This window comes from Ptychodera flava, chromosome 17 (assembly GCF_041260155.1).
Source record: "Ptychodera flava strain L36383 chromosome 17, AS_Pfla_20210202, whole genome shotgun sequence".
Classification (NCBI taxonomy): domain Eukaryota; kingdom Metazoa; phylum Hemichordata; class Enteropneusta; family Ptychoderidae; genus Ptychodera; species Ptychodera flava.
The window spans coordinates 26159832-26175574 of record NC_091944.1 but is presented as its reverse complement, the minus strand read 5'-3'; the positions used below and the strand labels follow the sequence as shown (position 1 = coordinate 26175574).

Genomic DNA, 15743 nt, shown 5'->3' with positions numbered 1-15743 from the left:
AGAGCATTGTTAACAATCAAAAGTCATGATTTTTTATATCAGGTAGTATATTACATTTTTTCGAAGTTAGTGCACATTATCGTTATAGTCAAAGGCAAAATTTCTTTCCCTTTCGCAAAAATAACCCCTGGAATTGCCTCAGTTACTGAAGACTTATCGTCAGAAACAGGACCCTGTATTTTATCTTGAGTCTTGCCTATATCATAAATTTACGCATTTTTTCTATTAGTTGTGCTGAGGTGTGTTATCGATAGGTTTCTCCATGTTTAATGTTTTCCTGAATCTAAATATTAAGGCTGCATCACTTTGTGTATTAAAAAAACCCAAAAATACTTACCAGCGCCAAGAGACTGCCCTCTTGGCGCCTGCCAAAATAAGAACGAATATCCCCACCTTTATCAATTCAAGAATCCTAACCATATCAAGCAGACACACAGATGTCAATCGGCTGATCTTTTCTCAATGTATGACCAAATTTAAGTGACGATTCGGTATATTATCTGCTCAATCTTTGCTGTTAGAAGTATAGTCACCAGGACTAAAATAAGCAAGCAAACAAACAAAAGCAAGCCAGTTAAAAATCATTGTAAAGGTATATTTGTCTTTAGTATTATGCATACTCGCCATTATATAATTATAATTTGTGTATCATCAAAAACAACACACGAAATGATACATAACAAACCTCGTACACGTTTAAACGATACAATTCACATTATATTTTATTATCATGTATTACTCAAACGCCCCTTCTCTTACTAATAAGGTTCTTTGGCTGCCAGATGAAGTAAATCACCCAAGCCTGTGCAAAGCATTGATGCAATCATTCATACACAGAGCCATTTTTACCAATAAACGGGCAAGTCGATACAACATTCAACATGAAAGCGTTTGTGAACTCGTGACAAACACTGAATATTCGAGAGATCATTCAGTGCAATACAAAGAACGAAGAGAAATCTAAATTAGCGATTTGAAAAGTGTTTGTGAAAGAAAACGTATTCTCTGTCATCTCCAGCATAAAGCATGATTCGAGCAAATAGTGAATTACAGAGTATTTCGCTGACCTTCTATTTTTTACCCCGAACAGCGTCTAGTAATGAATACTATTATACTACCGGCATGATTTCAATATTACTGAATTGCGTTTTGGTTATTTTACCAAAATACCGATCTAAGGACTGAAATACATTTATTGCATTACTCGTACCTGGCAATTTAGTCACGTTTTCATCTATTCATCATTCCAAAAGACGACTTCAAAAACAGGTAACCAACAGAACGAAACTACATAATATTTACGAAGAAAGGTAAAAAGGAAAGGAAATCGACGACTATTGCAAAAAATTTTCAACATAAACCTAACAATACGAGAAACGAAAGAAAGAAAGAAAGAAAGAAAAAACGTAAAAAAAGAAATTCGATAAAAATAATACCAGTTTTGGATTTGAAAAGAACAAAAGACCCCATATAATCAGGCTGCTGGGTGAATCGCATGACTGCGAAAGATAGCCCTAACACACTAAGAACATAGTGTCCGATCTGCTATTGATGTTGCTTTTCAATTTCATTGCTCCTAACTTGCTATTCAGACTTTAAATGCACATTGCTTATAAAGGCTGCATACTTTTCGAAGAGTTTGTCACATGACACTCAAAAAGTACTGAGGTTAATCACAAAACAGTATGAAAGAATGTTGGATGACAAAGATATCGTATGTTGCTTTGCTTTGATTCAAGTGTTTTTCAAGGACAGGCATACCACTGCATGTCAAGCTGCTGTATACATGAACTATTTAAAATGAAGCTCTATACATGTCATTAATATTGGGTTACATGTAGATGAAGCACGGCGCAGCGTAGACTGTGCAAGGCATTATGTAGAATTTCCGTGACAGTGCATTTTTTAATGAGATATCGCTTTTACCTTTGTTTTTCCAGACGTATATCTGAGGAGGTTTACACTATATTTTGTGCAGTTGTTTTACTAAGACCAAGCCAGCGATAAAATGAAGCAGGCGTGCAGGGATATAACGACGTAAATTGTAAGGAGTATGCATATACTTCCGTTAAGATGTTGGGAAGGTTCATTCAATGCGAAGTTTGAAGCTGAATGTCATATATATATATATATATATATATATATATATATATATATATATATATATATATATATATATATATATATATATATATATATATATTGGGTTACATGTAGATGAAGCACGGCGCAGCGTAGACTGTGCAAGGCATTATGTAGAATTTCCGTGACAGTGCATTTTTTAATGAGATATCGCTTTTACCTTTGTTTTTCCAGACGTATATCTGAGGAGGTTTACACTATATTTTGTGCAGTTGTTTTACTAAGACCAAGCCAGCGATAAAATGAAGCAGGCGTGCAGGGATATAACGACGTAAATTGTAAGGAGTATGCATATACTTCCGTTAAGATGTTGGGAAGGTTCATTCAATGCGAAGTTTGAAGCTGAATGTCATATATATATATATATATATATATATATATATATATATATATATATATATATATATATATATATATATATATATATATATCGAAGTATACAGATGTCCTCGAGGGAAATTACGGTGCTCAATGCAAAAAGCAGAGCGTTATAAATAAATAACAGATTACTTCAAGTACAAAGTAATATTATATATATATATATATATATATTATATATATATATATATATATATATATATATATATATATATATATATATATATATATATATATCGAAGTATACAGATGTCCTCGAGGGAAATTACGGTGCTCAATGCAAAAAGCAGAGCGTTATAAATAAATAAACAGATTACTTCAAGTACAAAGTAATGAAATCTATTACTTAAGTTTCATGCATCTTGCAATCCTCAGATATATATATATATATATATATATATATATATATATATATATATATATATATATATATATATATATATATATATATATATATACGAAGTTTGGAGCTGAATGTCATATATATATATATATATATATATATAACATATCTATACATCTTATATATCTTATATATAATATATAAAACTAATTATATATATTACATATCTATATATCTTATATATCTTATATAATATAAAACTAATTATATATATATATATATATATATATATATATATATATATATATATATATATATATGCCTTAATTAAATTACCATACTGCATAATAGACATCATGTACATAGAATCACAAATACACGTAACATCAAAATCTTAACCAATTCCTGTCTTTGAAAAAATGAAATCCCTTTAAATTGCATCAACCCTGTTCAGACAGTGTAACAAATCTCTTTAGATAACATAGTCCAGAGATCAGCTTTGTGAACAAAGATCGGAAGAATAGGACAGTTGTTGTCACAGTACCCATCCCTTACCCTAGACTTTTAATTAAAAAGTGATCGATGTCTCTCGCTTTCGGAAAATGTTGGTGCTTTAGTTTTTGGGATTATATGGAATGGAAAATGGGAGACTTCCATTGAAAGTAAATATTACAGTAATTGGTTTTTCTTCGCTCTCACTAATATAGCAGTGGATGTGTTTTCCGGACTCACTGTCTTTAGGAGCTCATTCTGCCAGCACTTTGCAATAAAGTAATGGGTTTCAAAAATAGAATAAATTGGAAATGTAAGAATTTTCACATAAAAAGGTAGGGGCATTTCAACTTCTATTTATAAAGATATTTTCTCACAAAGGAAACCAGGGTCCCACAACAAATTGCTCAATTTTTTATCCCCATACATGTAAAGACGTCGCATAGTTGTACATCCAAAGAAGCGACGAGAATGAACATGCCATCGAATAATATACCGCTTCACAAGAAAATATTCAATTAGGCTAGAACATTTCAAGCGGCTGAATGTAACACCAAACGTACATTATGTTTAACCATCTACCTATGTATCTGGCGACAAAGAATTCAAATCTTGTATATTTATTGTTTGAGCAATATCCGCAAATACTGATAGTATGATCAACATTGGTTAGCGAAGTTTGCCAAGAAAGCCTTGAATTGCGTTTTTTCCTATCAGTATTGACCCTTTGAAATTTTTTTCTCCATTTATTTATTCGTTTCCATCTATTGAACGAATGAGAAAATATAGGTTTCATACGTAATGTGAGGGGTTCAATCCCGTTTGGGTTATAGTAAAACATTTATTTCATGCTATTTTTTGACAATGATGATTTTTACTTCTGTATTTGTTAAGGTCTAGAAAAATCTTGATTAAATAAGACAATGGTGTCCTTTGTAATATTTTTGGGCATGGGCCAAATGACGAGAAAAAACTCATTCACTCATTCACCTGATGGTATTTTTGCTGTGCGGACCTTTGAGAGTTTCACCTGGTGACAGTGAAGATGTTACACATGGATAAGAAAGACACGAGTAATGGTAATATTTTGTAAGACATTTATTATTGTACTAAAAACTTAAAGAAAATATTTTAAATTAAATAGTGTGAAATGTGTAACTTGAATTTTCTGAAAAAGGAATATCACTTTTCTTTCAAAGTCTGTAGCAGAAATGATCAAAACTACACAAAAAATATTTACAATTAAGGGGATGGAACGCTATTCATTTGATGGGTCATCTTTCAGCCACTTCCCACGTTTTGTAACTAAAGCAAACGCAAAATGTCGGGGCACATATTTAGATACTTAAAATCTGGGTTTTGTTAATTAAATTTCACCAATGTCATCATTAAGCAGAGCCAACTGTACTTTAGGTATTTTCTCCGGAGCTACAGATCCAGAAAAGGCTCCAACTACCCTTTATATTTGCTTCAAATTTCAGTGCAGACAAAAAAAGTTGTCTGCACTAGTGCTGATATTGGCTGTACCTGCTTCCAATCTGCGATACACATGTAATTTCAAAGCATGCCCTCTTCATACTCGGTTCCATCATCATGGTACCGAAAACACCCTATGAAGCAGGGATGTTTATGTTTTCAACAAAACAAAGGCAACAGCAATAAGTACAGTTACAATGGTAAGTTAATTCAAGAAACATCCAGTGAAATAATTCTTTGCACGCTGACATTGAAAGCGTTCAAAACAAGTTACGAACTGATTAGCAACTGGGCTGCCAGAGTAACATTCACTGATCAAAATTTATCCTTGCAGTGTCAATTTTGAGAGGATCTGACCATTCAAAATCTTTATTACAGTGCATTTCAAAATAGCTTGGAATTACAACGTGCTTTGGTGATAAGAAAAACGTTTCTGTGCAGTTTCATCGACGGGAAATGTGATAAAGGCTATAAAGGAATATACGAATGTTCAAGCAGTCTGTGTTCGGGTGGTGGGAGCGCAGCAACACTGACGATGTTGACTATAGCCCAGTGATCGTCGTATTGGGTTTAATTGTTGCAAAATTTATTGAAGGAGAACGTTTGTAATGAATGCAGGTTGAGTTATTTTCTATCGACAGAAACGTTTCCTTATCACCCCAGCACGTTGTAATTCCAAGCTATTTTGAAATTCACTGTAACATTTCGTTTGTGTCTGTTCGATTTTTACCGACTTTCGGCCGTCATACATATTTGTTGGTGACCTGTGCTGGAATTGACGGTTGCGTTTACGAGTTTCAACCTTCAATTAATAATATAAGGCGATGATATTATGTAATGGGTTCTGTCTTTCAAGACACAAAAATATTCAAAAAGATATGACTCGTTGAGAAAAATCTGGAGTTCGTAATTGAGGAAAACCATGAGAGAAAATGCCGAGAGAGTTTGACCGGTTGACCTCGCTGTTAATTTTATGCAGAAAATTACAATAACAATGCTTGGTCGAATGACGCAGTGCCTTGAGGGTGGGATCGCCAGTGGTGTAGGGGGAGGAGTACCTTCCCGATGGTGATAAGTGGTGCGGATTACCGTCGCCTAGGTGACTGGCGTTGCAAATACCTGGACTGAACCCACGCGTGGACTGAACCATTTGGTTTTTTTTGGGTGTCGATGGTACTTTGACAATAAAAGTAAAGATGCACAGATATCGACTTTATTGTCTTGTTTATGAGCGGCCAGTATTTCCAACAGCATGAATTACGTGCATTTGCCCTAGAAGAAATAAATAATTTCGAATAAAACATCGCGAATATAACCACATTCCTTAAGCTCGACGTACCCCAAAGAACCATGAAATCGCCCGACTTTCGATTGAAGAGATGAGTTTTGCCAAACCGCGTATACAGAAAAAGTGGCAGATGACTTTATTTTTAGAATCATAGACAGTATAGCGAGATGTAAAAAATGTGAAAGAGGCTCCCCATCTAACTATCCTAAATGTTTTGTGTCGAGTTTGTGTTTGATTCGTTTCGAAAAGTGTTCCTACATTCTTATCCGATTGTGTGTGTTAATAAAAATGTTTGTTTCGCTTTGGATATTTGTAGAGAAGTTTGGATTAGTGTGTACGGTAATGTTTTGTTTGTGTGGGGAAAGCTTATGGCGAGACGCAGCCGGACCTATGTTGTTACAAAAGTTGATAGAGTCGCCCTTTGACGCTTGCGTTTCGAAACCCGGTTGTGGTTTCTCATCAGTCGCGGTGTAGATTCTTTCCTTAGTTTGTGTTTGTGAAAATTTATTTTAATGCATTTTAGTGGTCTTGCTTTTCGATTAGCGAGGCAAGTATATTAATTTTTGGTCACGTTGTGAGTCCGTTTGGTGGTTCGGTTTGTTTGTTCTATGTTTCTTTACTTCGGTAAATTTTGTTTTGACTGGTGTGTCTTTTAGATTTTGGCGGAGGTTTGTGAATTTTTAGGCAATAAGTACCACTGGGGGTACGGATTTTATGTTTATTGGATCAAGATACTCACAAGTATCCTGGTTGATGTGCTTGTTCTCGTACATTTTGATTCATAGTTCGTTTACTTTGTTTACTGTTTGTTCTGGCTTGTTGTGTATAATACTGAGTGTTGCGTAATTGCCTTTCGCATTCGAGTACGTAATCGTTTGTGTTGACAATGACGAAAACCCGACCCTTGTCGAGGGTTTTTTTTCCCCGAAATTTGTCTATTGTTTGCAAGCTGGTTTATCGCGATTCTTTTAGCACGCGACATGTTTTGTTTCCTTGTTTGAAAGGGTATCTCTAGAAGTGCGAGTTTAGCAGCTTCAGATAGCTTTCAAGTTTTTGGTGTTTGTTGTTTGTGGAGCCCAATTTGACTTTTCTTTGAATTTGTGTTGTTGCGATTGTTTGTGTCTCACGATGTAGCGTAGTCACATTTTACGACTTTATTTGTTGAAATCCTGAGGTGGTTTTATTCTGTTTGGTTTTGTTGGCGTCCGAATTAATTTTAACTTTGCCTAGTACTATTTTTCGGAGTTTCATAGTTTGAGCGATGATAGTTTGTTGTTGAATTTCATGTTGTTGTCGGCTTTTCTTTGGAAATAGCTGATTTATTTCCACGGCCATTTTTTCTGTCACGTTATTTTTATGTGTACGATTTTTGTTATTTCTTTTAAGTGTTTGTGTGTTCTATGTCATTTTATGGTTTTTTTTGGGTAGTTCTCTTTTTGGAGTGTTTGGTGGCCCTGAAAAGGGCCGCTTGGTATGGGTTTTTGTTAGCGCTTGGCGCGTTTGTTTTGGCGATGAGCCTATAGCTTTTTTATGCTTCTTTTCGCCGATTCGATGTGCTTGGTAAGTAGGTGTTTGTCGCCTTCTTGTCACTGTGTGTGCGTACATGGACAGTCTGCATAGCCCTTGAATGTGGTCTCGATTTTGATCAAACCATGGAGGTACCTCCATGATCAAACTTACAATTTAGGAGTATATATCAAAACTGATAAATGATTTATTTTTCACATGGGTTCACAAAAAGTTTCGCCCCGGTGTTCATTTTTGGCCCAGGAATTCCATCTACCCACCCTTTACAGAGTAGTAAGCTTATGGGGCAAGTAAATATGGATGCGCCGGTGCGATTCAACGATCAACCTCTATATCGCATCGAAAGTCAACAATTTTACGGCACGGACTATGATTTTATAAGTTTATACACAGTCCCTCGTGGATAGAGAGACTGTGGTTTATATAAAAATTATAAGGCGCGGGGTATTATATATTGACTGATTACTGTAGCTATAGATAGGCTACATTCAGGACGGGCAGCGACGGGCAGTAATTAGTAGGCAAAACCACGGTCCCTCTACAGAGGGACCGTGGCAAAACAGGTGGTTTTCACCGTGGGCAGAACTCGGTGCAATGATACTGAACATTAATAGTTAGCCTGTCACCTTGAAGGTAATGCTGTAGGTGAAACAAGTAAGCTTACTTCAAACGCACGATGGTACAAACATTCCTACCTCCATGGTACCAAACAACACCACAAGTGAAACGTACACATAGAAATACACGCGTTCCTACGTTGTGCCCACCCGGGCCACGCGATTAAAATATGACTGATACTGCTGGATAGTGTTAATTGGGTCGGTAAACAGTCAACTAATAGTTTAATTGACTACCTGGGTGATTGGCAGGTCGTGTCCAACGACGCATATGCAAAGCAGGCCAAAAGACAAAAGCCCCCAAAGTTATTGACAGCTGGCCAGGGGTCACCATGAATACGTAATGAAGCTTCACTACGCAGAAACTGCGTAGTCAAGCCCTTCTTAACCGGTCAAACTCTCTCGGCATTTTCCGGCATGCTGGTTCAAAAATAGTAGTAAATTACACTTCCCAAGTTCGAGCAAACACCGGCATGATCAAAAACGTTTATATAGCATGATATACCTTATAATCATGCAAAAACATATATTAGCGAGCAAAATCTTTAATCATAAATGTACAGAAAAAAACACGATGTTATGGCCAAGTTTGGGGGTTTCCTCGGCAGACGCACTCTTTACCGACGCGTATTTGTAGAGAATTACGTAGCATATTGCTGAAAAGGGACCGATCAGATCAGTGCGGTCAGACACTATAGAATGTATCCACGAAGATTTCTTCACGAACAGAAAATAACAATATCCACAAAGACCTGACGCAAGCAATTTCTTAGTGTTTGTATGCCATGGAGTCATAGAGACCCCCTTTTTGCTCTGACCACAATCTGTACTGTGATACAGGCAAACATATTTACCAACACCTCTTCTGAATCGCACTCCAGACTTTGGGAACACGAGGTTGTGTATTTCTGGCTAAATGCAAAGACATGAGTAAGATTATGGTAAGATGCAATCTGTCGAAAAAGACTTTACAAATTCTTTTCAATATCTTTAAATTATCGACGTGTATACAAGTTCTATAAGCAAACAAGAATAATCGCTTCTACATGAGTTTCCATACTACAGCGAGTTGCTTTAATTTGAAAACTGACGACATGGAGCTACTGCGGTAGCTCATTGAGGATAGATAAGTTTGACAGTGTTACGTATTTCTATACGTTATGATACCACTGCTGAAATACCAAAAGGTAGTATGATTCTAAAGTAAAAAAAGCAAACTAGTAGCGGTGAAAATAGTCCTCATCTCTAAAATCTTGTAAACAAGTACTGGTAGGCCTATATAGTGAAAAACGTTAGTCGATTTTCCCTGTCATTCCGAGGATAATACGAACATATTGCAGGCACCGCTGTAGTTGCGGCATGGAGGTAAAAAGAAAGACTACCTCCATGGTTGCGGTTACACTAAAACCGCGGTGGCTGTGTAACATATGAGGTTGACTTCGCGAAGGAAACTGAAAACTGCAACTCTGGTCAAGAAAAGAAAAACAACAAAATACATTTCAGACTTCGTCCTTTAACTTAGACTAAACGGACTGTTTTATAAAACTGCAGCGCGTACAATATTGAAAATGAAATAAAATGTTGAAGGAAAGGAGCGGAACCACATGTGGAAATTGACCATCGTGACAATGCGTTAATCGCCCACTGTTAGTCATCCTTTCATTCAAGGCAGAAAGTAACCCAGGTGTCTGTAAGAAATTCATTTGTGCGTGACTAAGATGTGGATGAATTCATTTCTAGTGTCTCAAATCACGCCTTTGAATGGTACAATAAACAGTCGTGCGCAGATTATGGCGCGGTGCATTTTGGGATAACTTCCAACGCCGCCTGACTGTTTCACAATTTGATTTCTCCCGCAAAGCTTTTATGTCTGCGGAAGGGCGTGAAATTGTTTTGGTCTCTATAAAAGAAGGATCGGAAACATTTCTTGTTTGACTGGTTTCGCTTCGAATAAGGAACGGAACTGAATTTTCATAAGCTATTCCGCAATCCGCGATTGATCACGATACTGGATCTGCATCGGGGCACGCAGGTACAGTGAAATGTTCGTTGTTGAATGCTCCAAATAGTTCGTACGCAATTGAAGCTGCTATTACTTAGAATGTATTTTTTCTGCTCCCAAACGATTTGGTCCTTTTATAAGTCCGGATAAGAATTCAGTTGTCAAAAATAACAGTGGCCATTCGGCATTACAGATGGATGGCTGTCTTGACGTGCATAAAATTTGGCTTTTATAGTATGCAAAAGCACTGATCGCTGAACGTCATATTTCTTTCATTAATATGCTAAAATAAATCTTTGTCCGCATTATCCGCAAGAACGATGAAAATAAAACCTGCTAGTGTAACAATGCATACTGAAGTCACACTAATTCATATAAATTTATTGGTCAGACTACACGCTGCAACAACAAAATTTGTTCGAATATCAGGCAGCATGCAGTGATGGCGCACGTTCAGCTTTTATTTGTAACAAACCTGAAATTGCGATCAGTGCATTGGAAGTAGGATAAAAAACAAGTCGATACATATTATTCAGAATTCAGAATAAATGCCAAAAGTTACAGCTAACGGAGCATTTAATTCAACAGGAACTGTGCTTAGGACTAGTATTATTTGATATTCGGGGCACTGAAAGGAGGATATGCACTCAAGGCTGAATAATTATTTGTTCGGCTACCCACACTTCTTATTGCAAAATTTGTATTTTTATGAAAGAGACTGTCGCAGTAGTTTCAATGTTTACCAAGATGTTTAGCAATTGTTTTCTGAGTGCCAACTGCACACTTTGTTATCCTCAGTAACATTTTCTGCAGTTTAATATTTGAATTTTTGAAAGAACCCTTTTTGTTCTACATCAAAATTTTGAAATTCATAATGTAAAGATTTTCAAAAGAAATTCGCTTCCCGAAATCGCTTCCCGAAAACAGGGCAACAAAAGGTATCCCTGCACAGACGTGGGGTCGTATTAAGCTTGATGAATACCGCAGAACGAGAAAGTTCGCACTGCTTGGTTAGGTCGGCACTAGTTGTTTTGAGTTTGGGTTCCTGTCTGGTCAATGGTCAATGTCTGAGGGTGTCGTCCGACAGCAAGTCATGTGATCACTATGTGTTTAAAGCGCAGTGGTCGTCGCGCTGCGCATCCTCCTGAGGGGTCCCCCTTGTTGTAAACAAATCCAAGAACGCCGCACATGTTACCGGTTGATTGTAATGTTTGCGATATTGCCGCTTGTTAAAATGGCGGCTGATCTGTCACAAGCATACCAACTAACCAAATGTAACACGCAATAAAAGGTCAATTAATCTAAGTTAAATATCTGCTGAATATTGAACAATAATTGCACGCTGGATTGAGATCACATTGCTCATGATTTCTTGAATCAGTTGAATGGGGCTCGGCTACTGTTATCGCTCGAGCCATAGAGCTAGACGTACGCATGTATACGCCAACAGACTATCAACGACCGGGCTCTAGTTTTCGACATCGCTAGCAAGGACGAGAGCTTTCATTTCAAGAGGCCCGACAGGAGTACAACAAGTTGTACAAAGACAACAACTCAAACTACAGAAATCTACAGCTCGCAGAGCAATGCCCGCTGCAGCAAGAAGCATCTCTGCATCTGTTCCGTTCCGTGGTCTGTATGAACGTCCGTGTCAAACCGGGTATATGGCGCGCTACACTCGGCTGTGGAGAATCCACTCAACTACAAAGTTTACCCCGTTTTGGGGTGCAAACGAGAATTCTGAGAACAGGTATCAAGTCAAGCGAAGGACCTTTCATCTAGGTCTTCTTGTTATGTGGGGGTTATCTCACTTGAAAGAGGATTCAGACCTACCCGGCAATCAGGAGGTACAACAACGAAGTTTGCCCAGCACCGGTAGGCCTACACCAGCTAGCGGTTGGATCACTGCCATGACCGTGCACAGGACCGGGGCACAGGATCTCTCGATACGTCTATGCACGGTGTAGCCGTGCAATTTTCCAGCCAAATGCCGCGAAAACCCGCTCGTTTTGTCTATTGTTTCCTGTCATTTTACTATTTCTTACCACGTGATACTAGGAGAAGTAAGACATGGTGATCAACAGTTGGTTGTGGGCCAAGTCGTCGCGGGCCAGCCGGTACATGTGGGGACCGGATTCTCTATATCCGTGTACGTCAACGCGGTGACCGTCTCCCAACACAACATCCTGCTCTTGCTTGCCGATCATGGTCTTGAGTGTAATTTTTGTGTAGGCATTGTGCTTGTTGCTGGTCTACATATATAGGCAATGTTGATCATTTTAGTTATGTATTTTCACTTTACTGTACGTAGCATTGTGTACAACCAGCGTGATCGCGCGCGATCAACCTTTTTGTTCACTGTGTCTGCGTACAGTGAACTCAGCGACATAATGTGCTGAGTGTAGTGTTCCAATGTTCGTAGCTCTACACGAGTTTATAGATAGAATACACCACTGAAGTTCGTTTCCGATCTTAATATTTTACTATTGCATGATGTTGAGTCTTACAAAGGCCTTAACAAAGTGGGGACTGCTCCCATCTCACTCCTATTGAAGTTGAGAAGACTTATGTTTACAAAAAATTATGTTTATCAACAAAAAAATCACGCACGCGCAGCGCGACGACATGTGATCACTGCGCTTTAAGTGAATACTTCAAATAACGGTCAAAATCGGCCATGTGCGTTCCAAATGAAATAGACACAAAATGGGCCGGCGTTAACAAATTCTACCTCTTTTTCATCTTTTTGTGTTAAACATAAATTAGGTCGTTGGCACTTTTGCAAAGAAAGGCAGTTTTCCTCAGGCAGTCACGCCGGGCGTAAGCTGCTTGTGTGCTCGATTCAAAATGGCTCATTCGTCATAGTGACTCGGCCTCTCTTCTTCGCGGTGGCGCGTCACCACGTCCGTCCGGAGAAGAGAGTCTTGTGAAATTCGTATTCAAGTACTGTTTTTCAAAATTGCCGCTTGCTGTAAAACTTTATCAACTTAATGGCCACAAATCTTTTATGACCAAGGTCATAAACTTCTAAAGTTTAAAAAGGGGCCTGAGTATTATCAAGGGTTATGACCTCTAAAGCTAAAAAAAAATCGTTTTTGCCAGAATCAGTACAGTGGATATATAACGTCCGTACCCCTTGTTAAAAATTCGATCTGCCTGAATTTTACCTGAAGGGGATATTGATGAATGACATTAGTCTATATATGCACATCATGGTTTTCGCCGTTTTGGAAGTTGTCGAATTTCGACCGAGGTCAGGTGAACTTTATCATAGACTTATATTAGTTTTTGAGTTCGCTACCTCCAAATAAAGTGTATTTTTGTACATTGGGCCACACATCGAAATTCAACGCGCGAAATTTCATCAGACTTCTGATGCGTGTTGGTCACACTTAGGCCAAGTAACGCTGGAAGTTTGGTAAGCTTGAGATACCGATTATTTCTTCATTTGCATATTCAATGAATTTCTCTAATTAGACCATATATCATACTGAATGTACCGATTTTCACCAAACCCCTGCGATCTTTTGATAATACTCAGGCCCCTTATATTGTAACTTTGATAAGCACAATGAATTATTACAAATATAAATCCTTTAGCCTTTATTATTGTTGAAATAGGCTCAATGACTTGACTGTCTCACCATGTTATGGATGTCTTAAATTGATATTGTCAATAATGGTGAAGACTTCCGACAAGCGGTAGTCATTTTGAAAAAAATCGTGTCTCGTCAATCTTTCATCTATTTGTTCAAATATTCACATCAAAGCGTATGCTTCTTATAGGCATGATTAGTTCCTTTCGTGACATAACCCCCAAACTTATCATGAAGTGGTCCTCCCATATCATAATTTTACTCGGACACATGTTGGTGGCGCACATCACATACTTTTGAATAAATCCCATATACATGTTCACAGACTACTTCTGTATGAAATGTATAATTGTACTCTGTAAAGTCTCTGATTTTAAAGAATGCATACTGGTAAAGATGTTATTATGAGGTTTTTACGAAAATGCCATAAACGATGCACGAAAACAGTGGCGCAGCGTCGATGTCGGAGTGTATCCTTCGCGGTTTTCGCGATAACCTTAGTATAATCTTACATCCGTTTTCGTGCAATGATTGTGTTACCAATTGGTCTTTCAGAAATTTTGAATTTTTTATCAAGCATATTAATAATCATAAATTTATTAATGGGAGGGTCTATGCAACAACTGCGCGAATTTGGCATGAAAATTGATCATCATTCGAGATTGTAGTGCAGAAGGGTACCTTAAAAGTTTGTAAGTATACAATAACAACAAAAATATTTAATTATTATAAACAGTGTTCATAATCAAAAAATTAGTAATTTTTTTACACTCTTTTACGACTGATAATACCTTGTGCCCCTGTGGCTTGGAGTGGAGTGCAGATACTTGGTTGAAGCACGTTGCCACATCTGGTTTTTAGGTTCCAGTTGTATTTATTACACCTCAAACACAACGTTTCGCTCTGAAATTAGGGACTGAGCACAATTAAGGGCAGGGGGCGGAAGAGAAAAGGGGGGGGGGCACGAAAAAAATGAGTGTTCTTGGGATGGGCCATGAAAATTCCAGGGAAGGTAAGGGGTGGGCCACAAAAGTTTTTTACACCATGACAGACAGAATATTTTTCAGCATTTTCGTTCCTTGTTGAAGCTGGAGTTCCTTGTTAAACTTCTTGTAGCATGATGAAATACCAAGTCTTAAACCTCACAATGCAGTTGTTATGTGTAAAATTAGCAATATTATTATTGAAAGTTGACTTCATTTGTCAACGATAATAATGGTTGGTAATGATACAGAGGCTGGGTTGTAACTGGTTATTTCATCATGCTATAGGACGAACTATAATACGTAGTGGACACACAGGAAAAAAATGCAGAAAAAAAGGAGAAAAATGGCATTGTTGGGTCTTTTAAAGTTAGCCCATGAAGGACTATTCCAATGGCAGACTGTCATTACAGTGGAGTAACATTGATGAAATGCACAATATTGAGCTTGTTAGACTAACTTGGAGATGTGCAGTGAACACTGTCATCATTAAAAATAATTCATGTCTAAATCAATGCTTCAACTATAACAACTATAACAGCACTGAATGAACTTGTAGATTGTTTATAAGGTATTTGGTAATTTCATCATTCTTTGAGATTAAAATAGCACAACACAATACTGAAAAGTAGCTGTAGGTGTTACAAGTAGTAAAGCTTGAACATATGTTATTTTGTTTGTTTATTATTTAGACATTTATTTGTTTATTATTTATTTCAAGAATGCAAGAATGTTGTTTTCACTAAAGCATATATTAAAAGTTATAAGGATTATATATATATGTGTACAACTTTGTACCTATGTAATCTTTCTTATTTGGGGAAGGGGGCAACAAAAATGTGTTGCCGGTGATGGGGGGGGGGGCACTACAATTTATGCACTTGTTAGGGGGGGCTGTA

The 15743-nt window shown here is 37.3% G+C and overlaps 1 protein-coding gene across 1 annotated transcript in view; it reads right to left on the bottom strand.

Annotated features, from left to right (window-relative positions):
* Nucleotides 1-15743, bottom strand: part of LOC139115887 (macrophage mannose receptor 1-like) — a 147673-nt gene that overhangs the window by 118919 nt on the left and 13011 nt on the right. The gene's annotated exons all lie outside the window — the stretch shown is intronic.